Genomic DNA, 4,818 nt, shown 5'->3' with positions numbered 1-4,818 from the left:
TATAAAGACACTGAGCATTAATATTATTTGTAATAGACACGCTCTCCACATCTCCATTTTTTACTTATTGCCCCCAGTGGTTGTTTTTGCATAACAAGTCACTATTACCTGCTTGTTTCCTACCTGGAAGCCATCTGGAATGAAGGGAGGAAAGATATGGCTCATTCAGAAACCTCCCTCCCACACAAGATATGCAAAAGCAGAATTGGTATTTTTAAATCTACTTTTAAATCTCCTTATCAGAAATCTCTCCATATCAAATTCATCTGTTTGCAGAATGTACTGTCCCATCAAAAACTTTATGCCTTCTCTTGGAACTCAAAATAAGTTTAAAATCTATATATTTTCAGCTGGAGAGATAACACAGGAGGTTAAGACACTTGCCTTGGAATGCTAGGACTGCTGAGTTCAATCCCTGGCACCACTACACAGGGTTCTTCCCTAAGCGCTGCCAGGATTGATCCCTGAGCACAGAGAGATAGCCCGAGCACCATGGGACTCTAAGCACCAGTGGAAGTGGCCCCCAAGTCCATTAGACAACTAAAAAAATAATAATAATAAAACCCATACACTGTTTTCTGTGACCACTTCCTTCTCAAGTTGACAAGCTTCAGAGTCCTTTACAAATAGTCTAAAAAACAGTTCAGTGACTTTTTCTTTTCTTTTCTTTTTTTTCTTGCATAAAGATCCTTTTACAATACTAGATTTAATTTAACCTTAAGCAGTACAAAAGTGACTTGATGAAAAATCAAATGTGTGTTCACTTCAGCAGCACATATACTAAAATTGGAATGATACAGAAAAAATTATCATGATTCCTGTGTAAGAATGACATGCAAATTCATGAAGCAGTCTGTATTTTTCTATCTTTAAATGTTTGTCAGAATTTCACCCTGAAATTTCCTGAGGTTTGCAATTTTTTGTAATTAAAAATTATCACTGACCAAACAATATTAATAGTATTGTAAGCCACAGAATCTCAAACGACACTCAGAAAAAAACAGATTTGAGTTGGCACCATGCTTAACTGGATATGGAACACTGAATGACTGAAACTCAACCGTGAACTGTAACTGTATACTTCATGGTGATTCAATTTAAAAAATTATAAGTAAATAAATAGCACAGCGGTAGAGCGTTTGCCTTGCACGCAGTCAACATGGCCAACCCGAGTTCGATTCCTCCACCCCTCTCGGAGAGCCCAGCAAGCTACCGAGTATCTCGCCCGCAGGGCAGAGCCTGGCAAGCTCCCCGTGACGTATTCGATATGCCAAACACAGTAACAACAAAGTCTCCAATGGAGACGTTACTGGGCCGCTCAAGCAAATCGAGCAAATAAATAAACCCAAAATACATCTGCTGAAGTATTCAGGGATATCTTACCTCCAAGAGTGTTTTGGGTTTTTTGGGGGTTTGGGGTTTTTTTTTTCTTTTTGGGTCACACCCGGCAATACACAGGGGTTACTCCCGGCTCTGCGCTCAGGAATTACCCCTGGCGGTGCTCAGGGAACCATATGTGATGCTGGGAATCGAACCCAATTTGACCGCATGCAAGAAAAACGCCCTACCCGCTGTGCTATTGCTCCAGCCCCGGTTTTGTCTTTAAAAGCAATTGCTTTATTAGATACTTTATTGACAAATTCTGGAAAAAATATTTTATGAATAATTCCTAAGTTATGTATCTTTTTAAATATACATTACTGTCACTTGTACAGTCCTGCTGCTTTTCCATTGGGACAGAAACTTGCATTCAGACAGGTTGCGTGTGAAGAGCCAAGCCAGTGTATTGATGAAAACTGACGGTATGTTCTTCAGGTGTTAGGGTCTGACTTTGTCTGGGCTGGGTGCTGTTAGCTTCTTTACCGATGAAATGTCATGTCAGATTTCGGAAGGGAGAACTTTGGGAACAACAGATCCATCCTGCGGAATTTGGTATGTGGGCAGGTGGTCGTGGCTATCGAAGAGATCCGAGTAGAAGTCATGAATAATCTTCTCCATTGCCGTTCTGAAAGATGTGACAGATCCATCAGGACGTCGGAGGGCAGTCATCTTGGTCTTGTAGTTGGTGAAGGACAGGCGAGCGTGGCAAATGCTTTTCCCGGCTTCTACCGCATCAGCCAGCACTGCTGCTCTTACTCTCTTCCTTTATCACTTCTCTGCACTGCTTTGCGAGCTCGGACGTTCGCTTGTAGTTGCCTGAGGCTTGCTCCAAGCCACGTTGGCGAATGAGCTCGAGAGTTTTCGAAGACAGGCATCTTTTTGTGGCGACAAAAAGGATGACATCCATGACATTGGCAGCTATCGCCCAATCTGCCTGTTGTCTGTCGTCTACAAACTGTTCACTTGAGTCATCCTGAATAGGATTGGCAGAACACTAGATGAAGGACAACCATGCAAGCAAGCTGGGTTCTGAAAAGGATTTAGCATGATCAACCATATCCACATGATAACCAAGCTCATTGAGGCTTCTCAGGAGTTCAAGATGCCGCCCTGTCTAACCTTCATTGATTTAAAGAAGGCCTTTGATTCTTTTGAGACTGAAGCAGTCATCGAAGCCCTAGCCAAACAGGGCGTTCAAACTCAATACATCAGGATCCTCTTGAGCTGTATTGTGGATTCACTACCAGGATCTCACCATTCTACAGGGAGGTGATCATTGACGTCAAGAGAGGGGTTCGGCAGGATGATACCATTTCACTGAAACTCTTCAGTGCCACCCTCGAGAACGCCATGCAACAATTGGAATGGGAAGTAATGGGAGTGAAGATAGATGGTCGGCAACTACACCACCTCTTGCTTCGCTGATGACACCATTCTAATAACACCAAATATTAGCCAAGCGGCACAAATGCTGGCCAATTTTGACCGTGAGTGTGGAAATGTTGGACTACAGCTGAATCTCACGGAGACAATGTTTATGAGAAATCGTCTCGTTCCTGATGTTCCATTCACTCTCAATAGAACAAACACTTCGAATGCAACAGTTATGTGTACCTAGGTCGAGAAGTCAACATGACGAATAACTTGGTAACTGAGTTACGCAGGAGGAAGAGAGTGGCTTGGAATGCCTTCAAGAGCATCGAAGAAATAGCTAAGAGAATGAAAAACCTCTGACTCTAGGCACATCTCTTCGATTCCACTGTTACTCCTGCATTAAAATACACCTCAGAGACCTGGGCCCTACTACGAAAACAGGATGAGAATTATTTGAGTCTCCCTAAGAGGAATAGAAAGAGCTATGCTTGAAGTATCACACTTCACTCAAATGAGAGAAAGAATCCATAGTTCCGACCTCCATTGACGATCAAGAATCAGGGACACTGTCTCATTTGCCAAGGCGTCGAAAATCAGATGGGCTGGACACTTAATGCGATTTGGAAATGATCACAGGAATAGAGTCATTACCAATGGATTCCACGGGATGTCAAAAGATCAGTTGGCCGTGGCCACCCACCTATGAGATGGTCATACTTCTTTGTCAAGACCCTGAATGATCGATTTGCCGCTCTTCGTGTTCCTGGAGTGAGCAGATACCATTGGGCTACACTAGCATGTGACAGGGACACAAGAGTTATGCTTGGAATATCACGTTTCACTCAAACGAGAGAAAGAATCCGGAGTTCTGACATCCATTGACGATCAAGAATCAGGGACACTGTCTCATTTGCCAAGGTGTCAAAAATCAGATGGGCTGGTCACGTAATGAGATTTAAAGATGACCGCTGGACTAGAGCTGTTACCGACTGGATTCCACGGGATGTCAAAAGACCGCGTGGCCGCCCACCTACCAGATGGTCAGACTTCTTCGTCAAGATCATGAACGATCGGTTTGAGGCCCTTCATGTTCCCGGAGCGAACAGATGCCATTGGGCTACACTAGCACGCGACAGGGACAAATGGAGACGTTACTGGCGCCCGCTCGAGCAAATCGCCGACTAATGGGAAGTTAAATGATTAAGTGATTAACCATGTGACAGGGATGAATGGAGATGTTACTGGCGCCCACTTGAGCAAATCAATGAGTAACAGAATGCCAAGTGATCAAGTGATTACTGTCACTTGTGTTTCAAAAAAAAATTAAATAACATCAAACATGCAAGCAGGTATTAGATGACCCTTGACCAAGCAGATACAAGGCATGATAGTCCTGAGATCAGACCAGTTATAGTCACCTCCAAAATCTGCCACTGGCAAGTACTCCCTGTATTTCTCTTTCCTTATCCACTGATATGGACATCAAAGGAGCCTCCTCAAGGATCAGTGTGGGTATTAGACATGTACTAATTATGTGCTGTGAAACACTTAGGGAGGTTCTTGGTCTGGAGTATGCACAAAGTTTTAACTGCAAAAATATTGATAACACAGATCATAATCATAATAATATTCATGCTCCTGTTGTTCATGAATGTGTGTAGCTACCAAAGCTATTCTATGGATGTTTGTGGAAATTAATCTGTTTTTTATACAGACAGTGATGAGTTTCATTGCCTAGATTGTTGCTGCCCTGATTGGTTCTTCCTAAGAAATGTCAATGGTTCAAATTCACCTTTTTGCTTCTTGGCTTCCAACAGCAAAACCATACACATGTGAATAGCAAATGACAAAAGCATATCACTAGTAATAAGAAGGCAACTTTTTTTTTGCCTTTTGGGTCACACCTGGCAATGCACAGGGGTTACTCCTGGCTCTCCACTCAGGAATTACTCCTGGCGGTGCTCAGACCATATGGGATGCTGGAATCAAACCCGGGTTGACTGCATTCAAGACAAATGCTCTACCTGCTGTGCTATTGCTCCAGCCCCGAGAAGGTAACTTTAT

At 43.0% G+C, this 4,818-nt stretch overlaps 1 non-coding gene across 1 annotated transcript; it reads left to right on the top strand.

The window, feature by feature from the left end:
* Positions 1 to 756: 756 nt before the first annotated feature.
* Positions 757 to 863, top strand: LOC130021927 (U6 spliceosomal RNA). Its single transcript, XR_008792253.1, has one exon. It is a non-coding gene; the product is annotated as a U6 spliceosomal RNA (small nuclear RNA).
* The last annotated feature ends 3,955 nt before the right edge of the window (positions 864 to 4,818 follow it).

Source organism: Sorex fumeus, unplaced genomic scaffold (genome assembly GCF_029834395.1).
Source record: "Sorex fumeus unplaced genomic scaffold, SorFum_2.1 ptg000018l, whole genome shotgun sequence".
Classification (NCBI taxonomy): Eukaryota; Metazoa; Chordata; class Mammalia; order Eulipotyphla; family Soricidae; genus Sorex; species Sorex fumeus.
This window is presented reverse-complemented; position numbering and strand designations above follow the sequence as displayed.